This window comes from Mustela erminea, chromosome 3 (assembly GCF_009829155.1).
Source record: "Mustela erminea isolate mMusErm1 chromosome 3, mMusErm1.Pri, whole genome shotgun sequence".
Taxonomy (NCBI): Eukaryota; Metazoa; Chordata; class Mammalia; order Carnivora; family Mustelidae; genus Mustela; species Mustela erminea.
Window position 1 is genome coordinate 113054902 of NC_045616.1, and position 26676 is coordinate 113081577.

The window sequence follows — 26676 nt, forward strand, 5'->3', positions numbered from 1 at the left end:
TGGGAGACTTTTGCCATCTTAAGTAGCCCTTTCTTTCCGCCAGCCCAACAGATTCTAGAGGAGCAGAATTTTTCATTACATCTTGTGAATATCTGCAGCCATGTTCTGATACCAAGATAGGTATCAGTTATCTAATTGGAGAGATAATAAAACATATTTACATAGATCTCACATACACAAAGAGAAAGAGATATTTCTCAATGTGTATTCCCGGTTTTCTCTCTGAGCATGATTCCTAACACTAATATTATGCATTCTCTGTTCGCTATGATGTTGTTTTTTATGCCATATAAGAATTCAAAATTTATATATATATATATATTTTTTTTTTATTCTACCTGTGAAGAATTTTTTTTTTTATTCTACCTTTTTTGTTCTACCCTATGAAGCTACTTCACATTTGACTTACTCCCACCACTCCACCCCAGGAGAATATCTCAATGATTAAAGAAACTAAATGAAAGTTGTTTTGCACAAAGTATATAGCTTCCTAATGCTTCTTTGATATCGCAGATTTTTAAAAATCTCTCTTGTTAAAGTGACCCACCATTCTCTCTGTCTTTCTCAAACACACACACACACACACACACACACACAAGAGGGCATGGTTTGCCATTTTTAACATATGCTCCTGCCTTACAAAGTTAGTTGAAGCAAACCTGTCAAATGCTGAAGCGTAGAGTATGAAAATTTCAACAGAATGTCAGGAGAAATGGGAAAACTAGTGAATTTAAGAAGATCTGTCATAAAGATTGCATTGCATGTTTCTTTCTGCCTAACTTTAGATGACATATGGAAGCTTAAAAATATAACCTAATGATGTGTCTTTATGGGAAGAAGTTTATATAACCTAATTGCCACAAAACTGTCATTGCTGGTTAATTTATTAGAGTAATAAAAAGATGTTGCGCTCTTAGAACTTAGCTGGAATGAATTCTGTCTAACAACATTGATGGCCCCTGAACCATAAATTTCTATTTTTGATACTGATTTGAAACCTGAGAAGATGCACATGTGGGTATGTTCTCCTTAACCATTTTCCTTGGAGCACTGGTGTGGATCCAAGAACAGGTGAGTTAAGGACAGTGCTGTGAGCCTCCTGTTAGGGGAGAAGCTGAGGTGTAAAGGGTTGGGAGAAAGGAAATAGAGACTGATTTAAAGCCTGATCATTTATCTGGAGTATTACCCCTCAGATTCCACCCAAATTTTTTTTTTTTAATTAATTATTTTATTTTTTTTATAAACATATATTTTTATCCCCAGGGGTACAGGTCTGTGAATCACCAGGTTTACACACTTCACAGCACTCACCAAAGCACATACCCTCCCCAATTTTTAAAATTTTTTTGAAGTAACTTTAGGTTCATAAATTGGTAATAATAGTATATAGTGAGTTCCCTCAGGTTTTCACCCAATGTTACCATTTTACATACCAAGATGCATTTCTCAAATCTAAAAAATTAACATCGGTGAAATCCTATTGAATAAACAAGTCTTCAATAAGATTTCATCAGGTTTTTTTTTTTTTTTTTTTTTTTTCCATGGAGGGCCTTTTTCTGTTCAGGAATCTATTCCTGATGTTTTATTTAGTCATCATGCCTTGTTTGTGTCTTCACATGATGATTTCCCAGATTTTCTTTTTGTGACATAGTCCCAGCACTTTGAAAAGAACTGGTCAAATATTTTTAGACTGTCCCTCCATTTGTGTTCATCTCATATTTCTCATGGTTAAATGGGTCTACACAAATATTTAATCTACTTCCTTAAGAAACTACATGAAATCCAGGAGAGCTGACTTGAAAACAGGAAAGAACAGGGCTACTCTGATCATATTTGACCCTGTAAAGCCAACATTACCAACTGAACTAGTCGTCTCTTAGTTGAAATATGGGTTGCAAGTTTACCATGGAAACTTAATGGAAACTTATTTTGCAAAAGAAGATAATGCCAATAATATGTCCCAGATACTGTGCTTTATATACATTGCCTAATTTTATTGTCAAAACAGCCTATGATTTAGGTGTTAATATGATTATTACTATTATACAATCATTATCATCATCATAATCATCTTGGAGTTGAGGAAATTTAAGCTCAAGGAAAGTTAAGTCCCCAGAAGCCCAACTCATACTGTGTGTGGAATGCATCCTTAAGCCTATGTCTTTCTGATTTCAAAGTCCATGTTACTTATTCATTAAGCAATAAAAATGTAGGTCTTCTGTAATTTGTTGCTTCTTCTCTTAGAAAAACCTGTGTAAAATTTATAGTAGAGGTGTATTCCAGGGCTGTTTAATTGAGTTATCCCAGATATTGATACTATATTGATGAAAATTTCTATGAAACAGTTCCTTTCGTAGACACTGATCAAAACATAATCTTAAAACAATTCCATAATCCCCTGTCTTCCTCTGTCTCTCTCTTCCTTTGTCTCTCTGGTTCTCTCATCTCTGTTACTCTTTCTACATACAACACACACACATGCACATTTGTGCACATTATAGGTGTGTGTGTGTGTGTGTGTGTAAATACTTATCTATAATCTGTCTGTAAATGCAGATTGAATATGAGATCTATTAAAAATCATGCTTTCAAAACAAATATCATTAATTGGTAAAATTTCTTTTGCTTCAGTGTCAAGTTGATATTAGTCAAAGACCAATTTTTTTCCCATACTTTTAACATGAGTCAGTAGAAATAAGGAATTTTAGGAGTATATTTTGGAAGTTTAATAATCTACAATTTTGACATGGTGCCTCCTACTAAATTGGGTCATCTGGATGGTTACAAACTATTAAACTAAAACCACTAATGGTTTGTGTTTTAATTTGGATGCATCACATTCTGGCATTGTTCCCATGGTCTATTGTTTTGATAGAGTGCACTGAATTGAGAGTTATGTATTGTCTAGTTCAACAATTCCATTTTACAGATAAGTAATCAGTATTTTTAAGGTCATTAATCTGGTTAATGACAGAATCATGGCTAGAATGTCTAGGTCATAAGTTCCTTCCTCCTTGATAGTCTGTGATTCTGAGAAAACAAATTGAGCTAAAAAGTGATTAAAATAAGATTTTCTAATTATTTTTATTTTGCACATGTGATTATAAGAGAAGAATTGTCTAAGACCTATATTACGCTTTGTGGGCATTATGTGTGATTTTATTTCCATTTTTACCAAAATTAAAGCAAAACTATATATTCTTGATCAGAGTGATTAATCAATGTGTTGCCATTGAAGACAGATTGGAATTTTTTTTTTTAATTTTATTTATTTATTGGACAGATGGAGATCACATGTAGGCAGAGATACAGGCAGAGAGAGAGGAGGAAGCAGGCTTCCCGCTGGGCAGAGAGCCTAATGTGGGGCTCGATCCCAGGACTCTGGGATCATGACCTGAGCCGAAGGCAGAGGCTTTAACCCACTGAGCCACCCAGGCGCCCCGACAGATTGGAATTTAAGGAGGAAGAGATTTGATGATACATTAACCAGTAGTAAAAATATTTTTAAAAATCTAACCACTATTTGATTTTATAGAGGATGTTGCATAGCCTAGGAATGATTAAATGCATAATGGCTGATATATCTCATGTTATTTATCTATAAAATATATATTTATTTATAAAAATGTGGTTTGTATAATAAAAAGCCAGCATCACAAGCAAATTATACCTCTCAGTTTGAAAAATGCTGATAGACTATAGGTAATAAATTTGTGGAATAATGAATCTTTAAATGGTTATTTTTAATATATCAATGGACTAATTTCTATAGCTTTCATCTATTGACATCTTTGATGAATGGTATCTTGAAAATCTTTTCAACTGATCTTTCAGAAATGCTTTTTTACAAGTTGGAATCAAAGGGAAAGAAGCTCATCTATGTGACATCTCTAGATACTTTGAGCACCTCATAAAATCACTTTAGAGGAATTTAAATTTTAAATCCTTTCACAGATTCTCAGAATTATGGCCAGCATATTTGCACCTAGTGGAATAAGAACAACTTTAAATTGAAAGATGCATATATTTAGTTTGTGATCCCAAATCATAGTTCAGTTTTCTGTGTTCAGACAAAGCTACATTTTGAACTTTGTCTTTCAAAACCTGCTATTGACTTTCTGTGCCAATTTTATGAGGTTTAGTTGAATTTAAATCCTTAAAGCTGTTAGGATTTGTATATTAATATCTCCCTAGATTTAATTATGTATGGTTCATTATTTTTAAAAAAAATAGGATTTGAAAATCTCTAGATGTGTTAAATCTTTAGTAGTTTAACTATTGATTTAAACTAATAGTTTCTTATATAATGTTTCATTTGATTTTATACTAATTTTAGGGTTAAGTATTCTTAGTTATATAGTTTTTTCCTAAAGAAAAACAGTTGACATGAAAGATGAGGTTGTTCACATCTATTGCATAGGATTTATTACCTATTTCAGCATGAAAAGAGAAAAATATGAGTAGTTATTGATATTAGGTAATATATGGATTCTGTGTGGTATAGATACTCTGCAGTCTCCACACAGCTAATTTGTATGAATGATTTTAATATATATGTTCTTTGATTCTGTGAAATTTCTCAGAGGATTGGTTTGACAGAAAATTAATATATTTTTAAAGATTTTATTTATTTATTAGACAGAGAGAGAGAGAGATAGCAGGAACACAAGCAGGGGGAATGGGAGAGGGAAAGCAGACTGCCTGCCAAGCAGGGAGCCTGATGTGGGGCTTGATTCCAGGACCCTGTGATCATGACCTGGGCTGAAGGCTGACGCTAAATGACTGAGCCACCCAGGTGCCCTAATAATTAGTATTTTGACATAACCTTAGAAAAGTTTCAGTTTCCTCTGAAAACCTCAAGGGATATATTCTCAACAGAGTGACCAGGATACTTCAGGCTGGAAAATGCTTTGAGTGAGGATAACCTCTTGGGTCTCCAGGAGATTTTGTGGTATTAGTACTTCACCTGTCTTAGGTGTGAGGACACAGGAGGCCCCAGGTTGGGATGCACAAAGCTGTTATACCAACAATTCCAACATGATTAACATACACGGCTAGAAGTACCTGTCTGCGATTATGTGTCGTCAATAATTCACAAAGCTAAGGATAGAGAAAGCATGGCAGCCTAAGAAAGCATGGCAGCCTAAAGTCCTAAATGGACTTTCCATTTATTTTAATTACAAATATCACATTTGAATTTGATTATGATATATAAATATGAACATACAAAGTAAGGTATAAAATTTCTTTATCATCCCTTATACTTTCTAGAGATAACCAGCGCTAATAGATTGTGTAGCCAGAACTATTTTCTATGACTACTGTTTTGTACCACCCCCTAGGTACTCTACACATTATGGATATCCTTCAATGTCAATATTAATAGATATCACTCAATTTTTTTCAACACTTGCCTAGTATTGCATGATATAGATGTGCCATAATTTTTTTTTAAGATTTTATTTTTTTTATTTGAGAAAGAGAGGGACAGAGATAGCAACAGAAATAGTGAGAGAGGGGAGGAGAGGGAGAAGTAGGACTCCCGCTGAGCTGGGAGCCAGCCTCACAGGCCCGGGGCTCCATCCCAAGACCTTGGGATCATGACCTGAGCTAAAGGCAGATGTTTAACTCACTGAGCCACCGAGGTGCCCCCAGATGTGCCATAAATTATTTAATCATTACCTTATTAATGAACCTTTAGATCTTCTCTGAGATTTCAACTATATACAATGAGAGCAATGAAAAGCACTGTTTACCTGTCTTTGTACTCTTGTATTCCATAAGATATTGGATTAATAGGGCTGGAGGTGTTGGTTGAAAGAGAAATTTCCACTTAAAATAATTACAAATAAATTGCAGTGTATATTGTCAATATTTAACTTTTTTTTTTTGCAATCTGTTTGATACAGACTTTTCTCTAATTAACCTGCATTTTTCTGTGACCACTAAGCAATTTGTGCAACTTTTCAAATATTTATCGGATTTTGATATTTTTCTTCTATCAATTTTTGGCTAGTATTATGCTAATTTTTCTTCTTTTCAAAATGTTTTATTCTTTGTATTTGGAAAAGGGTGATCCTTTGTTTCACATTTATAAAGATTCGGTTCACCATTTGTCTTTTCATTTGGTTTATGGTGAATTTCATAATGGAGAATTTGAATTTTTTATTTGGTCTAATCAGCTGGTCTTCTGTTTTCCTGCCTTTGGGTATTGTTTTCTTCTTACGATATTTTGTTACCCCAGAGTAATAACTGTGTTCTGATATAATCTTATATATTCTTCCAATGTACTGATATAACCCTGTATCTCCATCACAAATTGAGCTCCTTAAATTCTTTGACAGAATTATAAATGCTGGTCAGCTTCCTAAGATACATAAAGTATAGGTATGGGGTGCCTGGGTGGTTCAGTCTGTTAAGCACCTGACTTCAGCTCAGGTCATGATCCCAGAGTCCTATGAATTCCCAGTTAGAGGAATGGAAGGAGTTAGCAGTCCAAATTTTGCAAAAGTGTACTGTATAGGGGTGCCAAACTTCATATTTTAGTTCCTTGACAATCTTCACTGTAGATTGCATAATATTAAAAATTATTAAAGTTTTTTCTGTGGCATTAAATCACAATAAGGTCCTTTTAGGCTGGGAGATTTGGGGGGGGAATCATATTGCTATTTAAATGTTAGCAGAGATCACAAACTTAAATAAATCTGAGGTCCACTTAGGTTAAATATAAACCTCAGGTGGGTGAAAATAATGATTGGGTAGGTCCATAATATCAAACCACAGATTTTTTTTTTTTCTAGTGGTTATTTTAGAAGAATAATTTGAATATGAAGGGAAAGCAGTTTGAGCTGGAAGTGCTCTGGAAGTATCCAGTGAAATACAGGGATCCACTCAACTTCTGAATATGTATTTCTACATCTTCCATCCAAACACACACACACACACACACACACACACACACACCACAATAGGTAACAGCTATTAAAAGCCAATTATGTCACAAGTACTGTTCTAGATTCTCTCCTAGATTATCTCACTTGATCCTTTAGTAAGTGTATTATTACTTATCCCTAGTACTAGGGATTATTCTTTCCCTTGTTTTTTGGGAAAGGAAATGGGGGTGTAGACAAGGTCAGTCACTTATGTTAACCAGCGCAGGTAGGAGTGTAGAAGTGAGGGAGGCAGTTTGGGCACTGGCATTTTGATTCTTGAGCAAGACTGTCACACACCTCCTCACAATGCCACTCCAAAAAGAAAAAATAAATAATTAAACATGACATAGGGAACATTTGTGTAGCACATCATATTTTGCAAGAAAATTTCACAATATTAACACATTTAATTATCCCAGCCATCTGCTAAATTCCCCAAGGCTAACTTTATTATCCTGGTTATATAGACAGGGGAATTGAGGCACAGAATTTTTAAACAAGTTGTCAAAGGCCACACAAAATTTAATCCCAGACCTCAGGGGAAAAAACAGAAAACACGGGTTTGGATCTTTCTAGGGTGATAATTCTACTCTCTCCACCAATAACAACATCAAAGACCACAATGGAATATCATGTTTACAATATACCAAGACTGGGTACCTGGGTGGCACAGTGGGTTAAGCCTCTGCCTTTAGCTCAGATCATGATCTCAAGGTCCTGGGATCCAGCCCTGCATTGTGCTCTCTGCTTGGGGAGGAGCCTGCTTCCCCCTCTTTCTCTGCCTGATTCTCTGCCTGCTTGTGATCTCTCTCTCTCTCTCTCTCTGTCAAATAAGTAAAATTTAAAAAAATATTTAAAATATACCAAGGCTTTAAATAAACGTAGCAATAGAAGCATTAGTGCAACAATGCACTTATAATTTAAAGAGTTTTCTATGGTGTCTTTAGACTCACCTGTTATCTTAGAGTGCTTCTGCCTTTTATTGGAAGATAATATTGAAGAATTAAATATATACAAGAGTCAAAACTTACTTTATTTGAAAAACATGCATAGCAAAGAATGTGCTGCAAGCTTATCCCAGATTTGACAGAAAGAACGCTTCAAATTGAAAAATAGAGACCCCTCTAACTGCCACATGCTCTTCTATTCTCCCTGTGTTGCTCTTCAAACTGGCTGACTCCTTTCCTCCTTATTGTTTCTTCAAATGCTTTTTCCCCCCTCCTTCTGGGATATACTTCCATTGCTAACTCTCCTAGCTTCACCCGACTAATTCCTACCCACTTTTTTTGGAGTTTTCTCTTGCCAGTGGAATTAACTAAGCCCTTATTGTTAAAGCTTTTAGTACCAGATACTTTATGTCAAGACATAGCTCTTCTCACAGTGCATAGTGATGATTTACTCTGGTGCTCGTTTGTTCAGTGTCTGCTTCCCATTATCCTCCACTAGGGCAGGGACCATGTTTATATCACTCAGATATTCTGTATCCAGTGGTTAGCACAGAGCATTGCACAGAGCAATCAGGTGATATTTATTGACTTAATAAAATAAAGTAACTTTCCTTTCAAATCTTGTGGGTATAGGGATTCTCAAATAACTGAATACTAACAAGCTAAGATCAATTTCCCTATCTCCTATTTTGCCACCAAGAATTTTTTTTTCTCTCCACCTAAAAAGGAAACAACCTTGAAGTACTAAAGAAAATGTAAAATGACTATTTCAAGCATCAATAACCAAGACTGTTTCTGTTAGTTTCATAAAGAATTTTCCAAATGAGAGGGACTCTCTCCACATTATCACTATTGAGAAAGAAATGAGGAGAGAAAAGTTTGCTGGAAAAAGTATTTACAGAAAAATTTTCATGAGAGATTTTGCTTAAAGACTTCAAAAATGATTGATGTACTAGAATTCAGTTGGGAGTATGTGCAGAGTATGTAGAGATACAGATACAATTGGCAGATATTTGTCTCTGGAGTGGAAGAGAATATTCACAGAGACTTTTTGATGGGGATTCTTAGCTCAAGAAAGACAAGAGGAAATCAGAGACCTGGAACTTCCTGGAAAAGGTCACAGATTCTCAACAGGAAGACTCCAGCTGTGTCTGGGGATTGTTCATTTTCTAGTGCACTTAATGGGTGTCTAGACTGTGGTCCTGGGGAAGATCATGCAAAGGGGCAATACGTAAACTACCACTTTGAGAGTACAAAATCAGAAACACAACTTAGAGAATGAAAGAAGAGAAGTCACAGCAAATGTAAAACTGTATAATCCCACTTTTTCTTACTTACTGCCCCAAACAGTGTTCATCAAGAGACAATCTCCTCAGCTCTCAGAATGGGAATATTGGGTAGAATGCAAATGGAGAATATAATCTTTGTGAGGACTGCATCTGTCTGGCTTACCCACTACAGGCCTGCTTTGTACTAATTATCGGATAAATATTTGGAGTTGAATTAAGAAAACTCTACTGTCACCTGTCCCTGGAATTTGGCAGTTATTCTCAGTAATGCCAACTCTCCCATGAACCAAATTTTCAGTCCAGTTAAGGGCTTATTTAGAGCTGAGATCAACTCTTTTTTTTTTTCAAAGATTTTACTTATTTATTTGACAGAGAGAGTGAGCGAGCACAAATAGGGGAGCAGCAGGCAGAGAGAGAGGGAGAAGCAGGCTCCTTGATGAGCAGGGAGCCCAAGGTAGAGCTCAATCCCAAGGCCCTGGGATCATGACTTGAACTGAAGGCAGACACTCAACTGATTAAGCCACCAAGGCGCCCTTAGATCATCTCTTAACCATATCAAAACCAAGGGCTTGTATTATTAGCACATGGCGGGTGCTAGTAGTAAATAGATATTGGATGAATGAGTGGATGGATGGGGAATAAATGAATGAAGGTGAACACTACAGTTACCACAGAGAAGCCTAGTGCAAACTCTTCACTTTTCTAAGAAGTCTTAACCTAATGATATCGAAAACAAACTGAGAAGCATGTTCCCCTCTTCTACATACCCAATTATACCTTACTATATAACAGATGAAAACTGCAGACACCCATTTATACTTCATAGTTAAAAATAATGAAATATATAGAAAAAAGATGTCTCTAAGAATACACTCTTAATTTTACATTTATAAGGTCAGTTTTACAGTTGTATTCACAATTAAACTACTTCATCTCTTTAATTATCTAGTTGACCAAACCTTTTTCTAAGGGAGGGTTTCTTGTATTTGACCCTTATAAGAATTTTAGAATTACTACCATAAATTATCTCCTTAGAAAAAGGCATGTATATCTTTAACAAATTTTTTCTTGTAACCTAAGAACTTTTGCTAAGCCCTTGAAGGCTCCTATGTACCCCAGGTTAAGGAGTTTTATTATAAGGGACAAACCTTAACAGTGATTCCATATTTGATATTATTACATATTACTGTTGTTATATATTATCACTGTAAATATATTCATAATACTATGACATATTGCTAATATATTGATGTTATGTTTATATAACATGGTACTTACTTCAAAATGCTCTGTGGTTAGGGTTGGATATAGGTTCTCACTGTCCAATAAGAAGTTCTATGATGGTGGAAGTGTTCAACTGTTTTGTAGAGACTTGTAGTGTCCAGTGATAGTCACTTTCCACATGTGGCCATTGATCCCTTGAAATATGACTAGTGCACATGAGGATCTGAACTTTCATGTATTTTTTAACTTTAATGAATTAACAAGTGCAAGTGTTATTGTACTGGACAGTACAGGAACAAATCAACACAGTTGGACATCCAGTGATGACACTTAAAGTTGAGTGATGGGAATATGACTGTTATTTAAGCCATTTTCTTGATTATATGTTTGGAATGGTAAAGTAAGCCATAGTAAGCCAGTCACAGAAGGACAAGTAAGTACTATATGATTCGCCTTATACAGGGTATCTGAAATAGTAGAGGTCACAGAAGCAGAGAGAATGCTCGTTGCCAGAAGTTGCGGGTTGGGGAAAATGGGGTTGATGTTCAACAGGCAAAATGTTTCAGTTTTATAAGATGAATAAATGTTAGAATTCTGCTTTGCAACATTGTGCCTATAATTAACAGTACTGCCTGGTATACTTGAAAATGTCTGAACAAGATAGATCTCCTGTTAAATCATCTTACTACTATAAAGAAGCAAAAAATAGTACAAATTTTCTAAGATTGAAGAAAAAAAGAAAAACACTTGAATAGACAAAGAAAGGAGAAAAAATGAAGTTTTAAAAACTTAATTCTTTTGATGTCCATTCAGAGTTCTCTTTGAAGGATGAGAAGATGTTTGTTGGATCTTGGCAGCCTTTCCTCAGGAGAGGTTGCCAGGAGACTGGCAGAAGGGGATGCATGACAGGACTGGAAGGCTCTGGGTATCCACAGAGCTGCTTGAGTGAAGAATGGAACCTTGGCCTGTCAAAGTGAAGAATAGACCTTTATGACTAGATTGTAGACTAGATTGTAGGGTGAGATGAACAAGTGATTTAGAATTAAGCCATGAGGCTACCATCCTATTATGTGTAAGAGACAGAAACATAACATGTCATAGAAGCCAGAAGATTCTGAAACAATGGGTAAATTTAGGTCCTTGGGAGATGAGTCATGTGACAATAACTCTGAGAAGGAGCGAGACCAGAGTGAAAGGTGAAGGCGGATAATATTCATTTGCCCAGAAAAGAAAGAAAGCAACAGAGAATAAGCAGAAGTATAATTGCTATGGAATCAATCACTTAGGAGACTAAAGACTATGACCCAGATAGCGGACTGTGAAAGTTCTATGATCAATGGACGCAACGGAGATTAATAGATTTGTTTTGTGCTGGGAGACAGGAACCTTCAATTTTATACACCCTCAGTCTGAGTATCTAAGTAATTTGGGGAAATCTCTGATGAGATACTTCCTTATGCCAACAACCTCCTGTCCAGCCTTTTCAGGCTCGCTGCTGAGGATAGAGCTCTTCCTGGCAGTGAGAGGATCTGAGCCAGCCGAGCTGACATTTGCTCTCATCTGCCACTTGAAGTTTCTTCTTCCCCCTCCTCCTTCTTCTCTGTCCCATCTTTTCAATGTCTTGGTCAAGAATCGACAAACGAAATACTTGTTAGAACCTGCATAGCAAGGCTTAGATTAGATTGACTAAGCAGCACTTCAGTCTAAGGCATGGCAATGTCAAAAGGGAAATGAACTGGAAGCCTAACAGGCAGGCAGGTAATATATGTTACTAATAATATTAAAGATATTAAAGTGTATTGAAAATACACTGCATATCCAATACTGGACTATTTGTTTATAAATATTCATTGATCCATACCCCAGATAAATAAAACAGATATTATTTGCATTTAATACAAAAGAAAACTGAAGTCGTTTTTGGCCTAACCTGCAAAGCTAAAGCTATTGAAATCAGACTGAATGTGAATCTGAGTTTGACTACTCCAAAGCTCATGTGCTTTACCACTTCAGGGTATTTTCTTATTTCCCATTTAGCTTGGAAACTTCTAGAGGACATTGCCTAACCTGTTTCCTGATTTGCCTCCAAGTGTCAGGGGACATGATTTGTTTTGCTTTGTTTTCCTTTTGTAAAGAGCCCCTTGAATAACCACTCACCCCCTTCAGAATGAAGCCTATCCTCTCCCACAGGGATGCAGCCTCATCCTAAGCCCTCAGCCAGTCCACCATCTCTTCATGTAATAGATGGATCATTCATCCAAATCACCTGTAAACTCTCCCCTTCCTCCCTACTCCCCCATCCTAGGTATCTCTCTTGCCTTATGTCCAAAGGAGGGCACAAGGTCACTTCACATCCTTTTCTTCATCTTAATTCTTTTTTTTTTTTTTTGTTAAGATTTTTTATTTATTTGACAGAGAGAGATCACAAGTAGGCAGAGGGGGGGCGGGGAGGAGGAAGCAGGCTCTCTGCCTAGCAGAGAGCCCGATGCGGAACTCGATCCCAAGACCCTGAGATCATGACCTGAGCGGAAGGCAGCGGCTTAACCCACTGAGCCATCCAGGCAGCCCGCTTTATCCTAATTCTTAATGATGGTAATGCTGCTGTGGTAGTACCGTTGGTGGCGGTGGCTTCCATTTATTGAGTACCTCAAATATTCCAGGAGCTATACTTAGTGCTTGACACATTGGCAATAGACAAAATAGTAGATAATGTGATCTCCATTTTATAGTTGTAAAAACTGAGGCCCTAATAATTTAAGGGATCACCTGAGGTCACTCAAACTGATAAATGCAAATGCTGGGATTTCAGCATTGCCTGGGTCCAATGCCCACATTTCTTTTACTGAAAAAGGTTAAAGGGGAAATAATATTTATGGGGAGAGTTGAAGGACCCCCTAAATCTGCCATTTGGGTACCAACACTTATCTTTCAATAGCTTCTCTTGTTCCGAAGTTTTGTGGTAGAGCCTTTGAAGTCGGGTAAAAATCTGTTTATTTTAGAATACATGGAATTTTTATATATTCTCTCTGACCCCCTCATACTCACCCTTAGACTCAATAAAGTGCATTTCTTTTTTCCCTTGTAAAATCAGGAGAACAATTGATCTCTTGTCACATCATGTTGTATCAAGACACAGCCATTTTATTTCCACCTCATTATAGTTTTGTCATTCTGGTTCTATGTGATAAGTATGTGTTCACCCTCAGGTTTTATAACATTGTGTTGTCAAAAGTTTCTGCATTCCCTAAAGCTTGATTTAATTCAGCTCTAGCCACTCTGTTTTCTAATTTTCAAAAGTCAGAATCCTTTTTCACAAGAGCATTGCATGTCCTGAACAGAAGGGTTACTGACTCAGCATCGCTCTTGAAACTTTGCACAGGAAGCTAATTCCCCCCGACAGTCGCAATGCAGCTCAGTTCTTAACTCCCAAAGTCAGAAATTGTTATTTGCAAATGCAATTGGTAAAAAGCTGGTACACCAGGGTTCTAAATAGAATTTGAAGAACATTTGAGCATGTCATTAAGGAAAAGAAAGAGAAAGGAATTTTTAAAGTGCAGAATTTTGATAAGCTACCATGAAAGTGATCTGGTGTTTCATAAAATAATAAAGCTACTTTCAATTGCCCGGGTGATAGTTTATACCTCAGTGGTAAAATAAATTTCTAAAGAGGTATAATTTTGTGGAAAGAAGTTTGGGGGTTTTGTTTGCTTGTCTTTTTTTTTATTATAGAGTTGCAAAATAAGGCAGATCCAATTCCAATAATAATAGACTCTATTTCAGTGGGTATATTTGATAATGTGTGGTTATCAGAACACTTGCATCAAACTGACTTGGGATGTTTGCTTAAAATGTAGACTTCTGATAATTGTCTTGGTGAGCATTGAATAATATACAGAATATGTTGTATGCCTGAAACCAATATAATGTTGCATTTCACTTACTCTTTAGTAATAAATAAATATAAATAAACTTCTAGATTCAAGCTTAATGCATCAGATTCTATAGATGTATAGTCCCAACCAAAACATTTAAGGACAGAAAAGTCATTGAGAGGGTAATTAAATGAGATCAGCTAGATTCGTGAGATCGTAGATGAGTAGGTAGTAAGCTCTCAGTATTTCTTATCTATTACTGTAGTTAATTGCATCCTCTGCTTTCCACTTGCACCTTGTCATTTTCCTCCTTCAGGCTTCTTTCAGTATTTTTTCATGTTGCTCTCTAGAAAGAACGCATTCGGCACTTTCACACTGTGGCACGGACAACTGACAATGATGTCAAAAGTTTTCCGTCCAAGGAGCAGCATACGCAATTTAACATATATTAAACCCCAAGCTTCATTTCAACCAAAGGAGTGAAATGCTAATAGTACAGTTTGAGTTGAGTCAGGGACCGGAGATAATTAGAAGCGGTGGGCAGTGAAGTCTTATTTTAATGGGTATTAGAAATAATGTATGAAAATATGTTCTGGGGTCAGAGAGTGTTTGTTGACTCATTACCCGAAATACTTGAGCACTTGGAAGGTGAGAACCAATGTAACAGGAATGGAATGAAATTTGAGAATGTGTTATTTGAAATATGTTAATGGAGATCATCTTGCAGGTATATTGCTCTTCGATGGATGCGTGTTTTTCTTTTTGGCTCAAATATTTGCAATATTTACAAATACAATCACATGTCTGAGGGGTCAAAAAGGGCAAAATCTCTAAAACTCAGGAAATTCAAACACACACCACACACACACACAAAAACACACACACACACATGCACACACACCCCCACAAACCCTGCAGTATTATTCTGGGACCATTATGGACGTTATGTGTGAACCTTCATCTAAGTTTCACAGTGTGGAAGTGAGTATCAGGGCCTGTGTTGTTCACCACGTTGCTTTTGCTTTTGTTTTTGTCTGTGTTTATCTTCCCTCAACATGTGTATTATATTGCTTAGACAACTGTAATGGGTTTATGTTTGAAATAACTGTTTCACTGGGCCCCAGCTCCTGGACACCTTACCTTTCTTTTTTATCCATTCTCTATATGCCCAGAAACTACTTAGGGTAGGCGCAGAAAAATGGCCAGACACATGTTTCATGAAAGACTGAAATGGGTTTTCTATGTTTACTTTTAAATGAGAGCTAATGTCATTCCTAACGTAGTTTCAATCAAAAAGCAGGAGAGTATGGTTTAGTGATGTGTAATGACCAGGAGGAGATTAAATTTCTAGTCTAGTTGAATGACTTTAGGAAGTCACTTCTCTAGATTGTTTTTTTAAATAATTTTTATTAACATATAATGTATTATTTGCCTGAGATGTACAGGTCTGTGAATCGTCAGGCTTACACATTTCACAGCACTCCCCATAGCACATACCCTTCCCAATGTCCATGATCACTTTATCTTTAAAATCAGGCCATTCAAGTAGCTCTCCTGTGACTGGTGTAAGTGGACCCCTCTGTATCTTATGTTCCAAATTCCATCAGTCACTCTGGCTTGAATTAAACTTTCGCTCATTCTGTTTAATAGTTCTCAGTTTTGTTTCAAATTTTAATATGTGCTTAAAAATATGTGCTTTTTAAATGCACTACATGTTTCTGAGACTTAGAGGTTTGTGGTATTTTGTCATTATTGGCTGCATCTTTCAGAGCCATTATAATCAATTTATATCAAGTTTTATTTTTCGCAGAATGGGACTAGTTTAGGAAAATTCCTTTTACTTAGTCTCAGAAAGTCTCATAACTGCCTTTCCACTTGTGGATCACAGTAAACATATCACTGTGATTCCTATTAGCTTAAAGCCAGGAACGGTACCAGCTGGTGAAAACATATGTTTGCCTCCAGAACTACAAAAATATCACATGACCCCAATCCACTAAGTCTTGCCATTAGCTTGTTTAAACAACCATAGTGAGTTCATTGAGAATATATTTAATTACAGGTATTGTAGGGAATTAAGGTTAATGTAAAAATAATGTTTTCTTCCCTCATGAACGTCATATTTCAGTATGATTAGGATTGAATAATTTTTACCTTCATGTTTGTCAATAACAAATTTATTGAACATTCACTATGTGTTATCTTACGTAAGCCACACAACCACCTTCTATTAACTGTGATTATTCCTCCATCTTACAGATAAGGAAGCACAACTTCTAAAAGATTAAATAAATTTTCCAAAGACATGAAACTAATAAACCTGTTTTCTTAAATACTTAGTTTCAGAGTTCTCAAAGTTTTCAATCTCAAAGAAATAGAGTAGAAAAATTGAAATTGGAATCCTCAGAGGGAGATTCTCTCTCTCACTCTCTCTCTTTTTTAACGTCTTCAAAATGTGCTTTTATTATAACACAGGGACAGGAGCCCCGGGCAAAAGAGCTGCATTTGTGATTGTGAGGAAGGACTCATTTTATACTTTTAAGGTTTTTTTTTGGTGGGGGTAAGGGTAGAAATAATGTAAGTCTCTAAGAGCTTTTTGCATGTTAAGGAAGAGTTAGAGGATCCTGGAGGCCTGGCTATTGTCAAGATAAGGTTGCTTGTAGTCTCCAGCAAAACATATTATTAAGACAGCCCTGAGTTCCTTGAGGAATGTCACACTTGCATGTATAAGGTATTTATCAAGGGGTGGCACATTGTAAGGAAATTTAATTTTAGCTACATTTCTCTTGCCCTGGTTCTCCTCATCTATAAGCACTCACGAAATTCAGCCCCTCTAATTTTCCAGACCAAATGCCTGGAGATTTTATTTAACCCTTTAGGCTCCCCAGTGTGCTAGTCTGCTTCTTCACTCCCCCTCCGGTGGTTAGACCTTGGGAGTCTAGGTTCCCCTAGAGGTGGCCCTAGAGGGACCTAGAGGACCCTAGGTCCTCACCCCTCCTATCCTCTCCAGTATAGCCTCTTCTCTACATTTAGTTATGGAATCCATTTGGCCAGTCTCTGGGTTCCCTTCTGGACTACTTGCTCCAAAGTGCAGGTTACTTAGTTACCTATCCATGGGACAAGACTAGCTTGTGGTCCCAAGAGGGAAATTCTAACTGGATTTCCTATCTAAATAACATTATATATAATGGTTAAATGCTTAGTATTAAGTCTAATACTATAGTCAGACCAGTTACGAGTTCAAAGAAATTTTGTGAGCTGATTTGCAAATGTAGCCAGTCCTTATATAGGAAAGCAAGTACTGCTACCAAATAACTGGTTTATAAACTTAATAAGGGTTTTCTGTTCTGACAAAAATAAGTGTTGAACTCCCTGGGTCCTTAGACCACCCATAACTTAGCTAAAACTAGTTATTTATTAACACATTGAACATTTATCTTGAGACATTGTGTAAATTACTTTCCAACTTAAAGTAGTGTTTGCTATCTGAGAACTTGCTGTCAGAACAATTCGTGTTCCTTTCTTTTTAGGAAGCATTGACAACTCCATTTTGTTTTGTTTTGTTTTGTTTTTATAGACCTCATATATCTAATAGCAGAAAAATTCTTGTCGGGCAGAAGGTTTTCAATTGTATTTATTGTTGAGAATATGTTTTTCTTAGTAATGTAGTTTTAATCTCTAACAAGCTACTGTTGCTGGATCTTCTACTTTTCAAGAGAAACTAAATACTAATTTTTATATAAAATTATTTTAAAAGCAGTATTTGTTTATTACAGTATTTAGTCCCCTGACCAACAATTTGTGACCTCTCTCCTAAAGATTTGAACTTGATCTCTTCCTTTTTGGTGTTTTGAAGTCATTTGTTTCATAAGTAGTTATGGGATACTGACTACAGACTATGATTTATGCTAGTGTCTGAGAACCAGTTCAACTCATGCATTCCAGTAGCTTTCTGAATAATGAAGGATGTGAGAAGCAAATAGTCAGTTTCTAAATCTCCTTTTTGTGTCTCATACTGGGCGAGATATCATAAGGAATAGTAAGACATAGAAAATATGGCATTTTGTCTACCCGGAGTATTCATTCATTTATCTATTCCTTTTGACTATGTGTTAAGTACTCTCCTCAGCATTAGAGTTAAGAAGTTTAAAAAAAAAAAAATCATGCCTTTATAGAGATTAAATTCTACTGAAGGGGACGTATAATAGAAAAAAAGAAAAGAAAAGAAAAGAAAGGAGCGTCTGGGTGGCTCATGGGGTAAAGCCTCTGCCTTTAGCTCAAGTCATGATCCCAGGGTCATGTGATCCAGCCCTGCACCGGCCTCTCTGCTCAGCGGGGCCCTGTCTCTCTGCCTGCCTCTCTGGCTATTTGTGATCTCTGTCTGTCAAATAAATAGATAAAATTTTTGGAAAAAAATGGAAAAAAAGAAAAGAAAAGAAAAAAGAAAAAGACACTTGATTGAGTGTCATAGATTTGAAGTACCCTGGGTGTTCAGAGAATGAAGGACTTGTTATAATCTGAAATATCTGCAAACTGATTAGTAAAGAGAAGGTCGGTAGAAGAGAAGCTGTAAAATAAACATAGCTTGAGGCAGCAAAGCTCTGGCATGCGTGGAGGCTAAAGATGAGAATGAATGAGAGTCACAACACTTAAATATCCTAACTTCTTTGCCCAGGACAGTTCTGAAACTTTTGACACATAAGATTCAATTTCAAAGGTGATCTATTGGAGGGAGGGAGGGAAAGAGAGAGAGAATGCCATATTATGAAAGTGGAAAGATTTAGTGCGCAATGGCTGATAAAATGTGTTCCAGCTGTGGAACGATGGGTGAAAGGTAAATTTTTTTAAACGAAGTTCTCCTTGAGTGTGAGCCCCAAAAGGAGCACAGTTCCAAAATTAATAAAGGTACCAGCGCTGCTAAGTTTTTTTTTTATTATTTTATGAGTGTACTGAGGTTGATTCTCTTGAAATGTATTGTCTATTGAAATGCTTTTGTAAGTCACAGAATTAGTGGGAATCTGTAGGGAAATTGAGCCCAGCAAGGCAGAACTTGTTTGTCTGTGACTGATATCTCTTCAGTATATGAGCTGAGAAGGGACTGTTACTTGGGTCTTTTTTATGATAATTTACCCACAGTTATTGCACTTGGATGCCCAAGGGATGTCCTTATGTAACACTTACTTGTATATGGAATTCCAATTTCCAAGAAGAAAAAAGAATGTAGGCATCCGCCTAAATAGGTGTGTTAGTTCGGAATATTGATGCCCCTGGCACTTCACAGTTTTGATTTTCCCCATAACCATTTTCTTTCTTTCTTTCCCCATAATTTATTTTCTTTCTTTCTTCTTTCTTTCTCTTTCTTTCTTTCTTTCTTTCTTTCTTTCTTTCTTTCTTTCTTTCTTTCTTTCTTAACATATAATAGTATTATTTGCTACAGGGGTACAGGTCTGTGAATCATCAGTCTTACACATTTCACAGTACTCACCATAGCACATACTCTCCCCAATGTCCATCACCCAGCCACTCTATCCCTCCCCCACCCCCACCCCCAGCAACCCTCAGTTTGTTTCCTGAGATTAAGAGTCTCTTATGGTTTGTCTCCCTCCCCAGTCCCATCTTGTTTCATTTTTTCCCCTCCCTTCCCCCCATGACCCCCCCACCCCCTGCCTCTCACATTCCTCATATCAGAGAGATCATATGATAATTGTCTTTCTCTGATTGACTTATTTCGCTCGCATAGTACCCTCTGGTTCTACCTCAATATGAGATAGGAATCCATCAAAATCCTTGAGGAGAACATAGGCAGCAACCTCTTCGACCTCAGCCACAACAACTTCTTCTTAGAAACGTTTCCAAAGACAAGGGAAGCAAGGGCAAAAATGAGCTATTGGGACTTCATCAAGATCAAAAGCTTTTGCACAGCAAAGGGAACAGTCAACAAAACCAAAAGACAACTGGCAGAATGGGAGAAGATATTTGCAAATGACATATCAGATAAAGCTAGTATCCAAAATCTATAAAGAACTTATCAAACTCAATGCACAAAGAACGAATAATCCAATCAAGAAATAGTGCTTTCTTTCCAAAGAGGCTGGGGCTGCTCACTCCCTGAGTGGGGGAATTCTGTTCCAATAATTTTAATGTAGTAGAACTTAGTGCCTGCAGCATAGCAGAATGGAACATAGGGTCTGGGAACCACACTGGCCACATGTAGATCTCACCTCTACCAACTGCTTGTATGATCCTTTAATTGTCTCATCTATAAAAGGGAGATGACCATACCAAATAAAAATTGACATGGACTTTAAATGAGTGAATGAATCATGCAAAAAGGTTAGGACAGTATCTGGAGCAGAGTAAGCATTCAATAAATATTAAGCACATCTATTATTATTAATATTATCTATATTTTGTTAATGAAGGGAAGGTGGGTCCACAAATGTTTTCCTTATAATGAAGAGAAGTATCTGAAAAGATGGAGCCATGAAGATTATTCTACTTTAGTGGATATTACGTTAGTCTTACTCTAAGGGCACATGTAAATGAGTAAGTTTCCCAAACCGAAGGACATATTTTAGAGACAACCAAAAATACAGACACAGTCTCAAATACCTGTGGAAGGTAAGGAGGTAAAGCAAACAAGTGAAAATGACCATGCATACCACAAAAGAGAGATGGAGACTGTGGAGAATTAAACGGGGGCCTTTCCCTCTCCCCAGGAGTAGGCAGGCAGCGTCAGCCCCAGGGTGGTGTGGCCAGGCAAGTCTGTCCTCCTGTGCAGAAGTACAGTGCCAGGGGGGCCACATTCTCTGATTTTTCAAAAAGAATTTCCAAATTCATTTTTGTGAAATTAAGACATAAAATGTTTGGCAAGTAATTTTATTTTAAATTGCAAAACACCGAAGGTGACCCAAAACAATACATCTGCAGATCAGATTTGATCTGTCACTTCTGGTCAAATGGCCACATGTTCAACAGAGAGAAATAATTTAATCAATTAGCTAGTGATTGGATTCAGCTCCTCACAAAGTATTTTTATGAGCCGTGTATTTGACTCTCATTTGGATCAGACAACAGGACTTTTGGAGTCCTTTCCCATCCTTAGACTCAGCATTGATATATAAAGTTCCTTCAAAATCCCATTTAAAAACTGTTACTCGATCCTACACTTGTCCTTGACAGCCAGCTCTGGAATAAGGCTCTGCTGCGTAGGCGGATTGTCGTTCTGTTGCATATCAGCCCATCAGCGCTTTCTTTTCATAGAAATAAACCAATGGGCATTTTAAATTTCTAGTCCACAGGATGCATTAAAGGCTATTAAAAGAGATTAGATTGTGCCTTGTCTTCTCTTTAGATACTTATTTTAGAAATTTAGATGTGGCCCAATATAGAGAGATAGATAATAGATATTGTTATTTTAAGACAATTCATGTATTTTAAATAAATGGCCATTAATTTTACCTTCTTTTTTTTTTCCTTAGCTTTGAAGTCATTCTAAAAGTGTACTTCCAAGAAAGTTTAAGCCCCGATCATGACTAAGAAATGAAAAATTATTTACTCATAAGAATATCCTGTTTTTTATATTCTGGAAGTTGATGCTTGCCAGAGGGAGCTATGCAGACAAGACTATGGCTTAACACACATTTGGTACCCAGTGTGACCAGTACTTAGAGCTAAAAGGAGGTAGAGGTGAGAAGAAGTGTAGGACTACCCACCTCAGAACCATTAAATAATAACATGCTGCTACGTGATTTTTCTGAAAACAAGGTTAGAAACATTATTTTCAGCTTTTAGAAATCCATAGCACAATAGATACTGAATTTCCCAAAAGCGTAAGGCTGCTATTTCTTATTCATACCAGTGACTTTTCTACCAACCTGGTCATCAAGGTGATATCTGTAATGACCATGTGACTATTCTTCTAAGCTAGATTGTGCAGTGATTAATAAAGGTGGAGGCTGCCCCTTTAGTCCAGTTTCATTGTTACCTCCTTGGCAGGAAGATTCTTAAAGTGTATGGACTACTACATCATTACTTTATTTGCAAGTAGCAGAAGATTTAATTCTCTGGCCAAAAGACTCTGAGTACCTGCTCTTGCCAAAACACCAAATCAAATGCTGAAGGAGAAAAAAGGAAAGCAGGTTTTTTTGGATGATCCACAGCTGATGGGAAGTTATACAACACAGTTTCCTCTAGGCAAAATGACAGATTTACAGAGTTTGGTTGCAAAGGTTTCTGGCACATTTTGACAAATGGAGATGGTAGATCTGTTCACATTCCTCTTTCTAGATCGGTGATCTCAAGTCACGTATTCTTCTAAAATTATTTTCAACTCTGCTTCCACACAGCTAGGTCTCTCAAAACTGAAGCTAAGTTCAGATTTATCAGCACTGTGACTGATAGATTGAGCTAAGCCTACCTTCTGTTTAACAAAAGGACAAGACACCAAATAACACTTTCTCTAACACTGTATTTCTCCTCCATCGTAAATCATTCATACATACAGCCATGAAAGGACATATGATCCTCTAAGCCATCTGGTATTTTATTTTTCCTCTTCATTTTTGAAAAGAAAAAGTCTTGATAAAGAATGGATTCCCGTGCCATGCACTACTAAAATAAGTCTCATCTTTATTTTTTTCTTCTTATTTATTAGCCTAAAGATTTTCAGTGCTGCTGAGTACTTCATTATATGGAGCTTTAGCTATCACTGAGTTGATAGGTTAAAAACTAACTGAATGATTCTAGACATAAGTTGGCAAGCAGAAACAGCTTAATTTTTACAAAAGAGGAAATCTGAAGACACTAGCCAGAGAGACTTAATTGACATCACTAATTACCTTCTCAAGTTAGGTTCACTTTAAGAGAGCTACATTTAATATTAAACTCTGAAGAGAGACAAATAAGATAAGCAAATTGTACTGAAGGATATTGTTTTAAAGGTCTTAAATCAATATTAACATGGTTGAATTCTAGTTACTGGAGAATAGAACAGATTTGTAATGAAATTTCTGTATGAAGCTTGGCAAATCCATTCCCAATGACAGAAAGAAAATTTTTACCACAAGTATGTATTACTTTGAGATGTACAATAATGATTTTGTATATGATTATGTATATATATATACATATATGTATATATATAAAATATTGTACATCTCAAAGTATGTGTATGTTTATATATATAAATATATATATCATGTGCAAATATATGATTACACACATATATATATGATTACTGTAATTTTAGTTAACATCCATCATCTCATATAGTTATATTTTTTCTTGTGATAAAAACTTTTAAGATCCCCTGTCTTAGCAACATTCAAATATATAATACAGTATTGTTAACTTTAGTCACCACACTGTACATTACATCTCCAAGTTATTCATCTTGTAACTGGAAGTTTCTACCTTTTTGGACCCCTTAAATCCATTTCCCCACATGCAATCACCCATCCCTGGCAACCACCAGTCTGTTCTCTGTTCATCACTCTGTTCCTGAGTTCAGTGTTTTTCGATTCCACACGTAAGTGAGATCATACATAATTGTCTTTCTCTGCTAGTATGAACTTGTGATCTTTTATTACATTCTCGTTCTCAATTTCTCTCTCTCGGAGATAAAGAGGCAGAAAGAAATCTCATTTTCCCCCATCATAAATTAGGTTTTTATTGCATGTTATTTCAATGATCAGACTCAACCATTTGTTCTTTCCAGTTTAAAGGAAAAGTTCAAATCGGCCTCATGTAAATGTTATCTTTGTAAAAGAAGGAGAGGTCTTCACGCATGTGTATGAGAAATCTGCACTATCTGTGCAGATTTTAATGCATATTCTTTCCTGCATTGTTTAAAAATAGAATTGCCATTTAAGATATTATTTTTAGGGAAAAAAATGTTGCTCTTAAAACACCTTAATTGAGAACAATTCAATGGTCTCTCAGCAGGAGCTGCCAGTTTCCCTGCAGGAAATCTATTTTGCAGCATAGATTTGGATATGCTAATATGTTCACAGCCACATAAGATAAAATGGGAATCTTATCAGATTTTCTTAGGCAAGTTCTTCTAATAATAAAACCTAAAGAAATCTGAAGGCAGGCATCCCCAGGGTTAGAAGTTTCCAAATGTAGACCTGCAGGTCCACCATGTCCCATAGGCGTTATTTAGTTATTAATGTTTTTATAACTGGGCTGATTTTTGTGTTCTCTAGAAAAGAGATTCGAGGACACTGATTCTGTCACAAAAATAAAAGTTGCTATACAAGACCCTACATTTTGCTTTCAAACATATTTCTAAACATGAAAATTCTACCATGAGAAAAGATGGAATAATCAGCCATCTAGCAGTTCTGGAACTTGAAAGACATAACTTAAATAATGCCTCACTGTTTCCACTAAATCTGTAACAGGTTTCACAAGTCCTCCATCAAAGTATCTCTTAGCTTATTCTCCTCTCCCACTCTACAAATACTTCCCTAGTCTAATCCTTTATCAGGTCTTGTTTGGCTCACTAGAGCTCCTTACACAGACGCTGAAACGTGACATGCTTCCCCTAAAACCAGGTGGAATATATAATCAAGTCAGTCGGACCAGAATATGCAACATCTATAGCAGGTAGCTTCTAATCATATTCAGAAGACTGCTGTAGAGGTTTTTTGTTTTGTTTTGTTTTGTTTTTTCCCAAGAGAAATTAGAAATCTCCCATTTCCTAAGTGTTAGCCATAAATAATGTCTTCAGGCCAAGCTAGATAGATCTGAAGATCCATGGTTGGCAGTTTCTGACACTACAGCTCCCTGCTTTTAGGTTTTTCTGTTTTCCATTGTTATTTCTAAAATATTGCAGATCTTTCTAAAACCATGCCTTCCTTTATACCTTGCTGCTCAAGAACATAAGACAATTTCCATGGCTGACAATATCAAACCAGAATTGCTCTTCCAGCACTTAAGATCTTAAGTGTCCAATTTTGATTTTAAAAATTATTTGAGGGCCCCTGGGTAACTCAGTCTGTTAAGTGTCCGACTCTTGATTTCAGCTCAGGTCATGATCTCATGGTTGTGAGGCCTGCTTCAGGCCCTGTACTAGGCATGGAGCCTGCTAAAGATTCTCTCTCTCCTTCTCCCTCTGCCCCTCCTCTCTCATCTCCCTCTCTCTCTCTCTTTCTCTCTTCCCCTCCCTCTCTCTCTCTAAAAAAATAAAATAAAATAACGAGATTTTTCCCAGTAAGTGATGGAGAACCCATCAAAGGCTTTCAAATAGGAGTGACAAGGTCATTATTGCATGTGGGCAATTTACTTACGAGCTGTGCAGGATGGCTTTCAGACACTGGTTATGACATGGGATTGAGAACTAACCTATGACGTAGGACTGAGAATTAACTTTATCAGCACAGTCATTGCATCTCCAATTTAGGCAAGGAAAAATTGAACTGACAGACTGGGAAGTTCAGGAGGAGTAGAAAATCAAATGCAGTTAGAAAAGTATCCACAAACTTTAAGAAATAAAAGCAGCTTAGTTAGCAGAAGTATCGGTCATGGAGAAAGGTTTCGGAGGTTGTGGAGCTGACCGCTTTCTCCGCAGTCTGGCACTTTATTCATTGAAAAGACAACTCACTTCACTTACTTCATGTGAGGCATTATGATATTAATGTTTTTCTACTTCCCTTGCACTTTCTCATCTAAAATTTGTAGTAGCCTTGTAAGGTGGGAAGAGTAGTAGGATCCCCATTTTGTTTATGAGGAAGAGCTACCTAAGAGAGACTGTGGCGTGTCTAAAGCCACAGGTTTGATCAGCAGTTGAATATGAGGTGATACACCTGTTTCCCAAATCCTATTCTAATAAAAAAATTACTTCACAAATTCCCTAAGGGCAGATGCTTTGGGCACCATTGGTATCTGTTGCATTTGTCATCCCACCCCCTAACCAGTAATACCCAACACAGTGTCACAGGGTCTCTAAACAAATCACTGGCCTGTAAGTGGCCATTCACTGACACTTAAACTGACTTTCCTGCAGTTAATTGCATGAAAGTGTTAGTACTTTGTGGACAAGTTTGCCTAATTTTTCTCTCTTTCTAACTATTATTTCTTCTCCTCTGTATTTTGTCTTTTAAATATTTTAAGAGATGGAAGTATGTGTGGGAAGGTTGTGCATATGAAAATGGGGTCATAAATTAAACAGGATATTTGTATGAAATGAGGTCACCAAGTTAAAACACAGTTCGGAGGTGGGAAGCTTAGACTTCCCTATGCACATTAGACAGTAAATCGGGGGTTTCTACTTCAGGTATGCTGTGTGCAGTAAAATGAATCTCTGCTGAGTTGCCTGACTACAGATAGACTATGAAATTTCATTCCAAATGAATCTTGAAAATTTCCCATTAAAATGCCTCCTTATCTTTGGTGGAGACATTTAATC

General features: G+C 36.6%; 1 protein-coding gene across 8 annotated transcripts in view; it reads left to right on the top strand.

The window, feature by feature from the left end:
- GABRB2 (gamma-aminobutyric acid type A receptor subunit beta2) overlaps positions 1-26676 on the top strand; it is a 239180-nt gene that overhangs the window by 142880 nt on the left and 69624 nt on the right. The window lies entirely within an intron of this gene.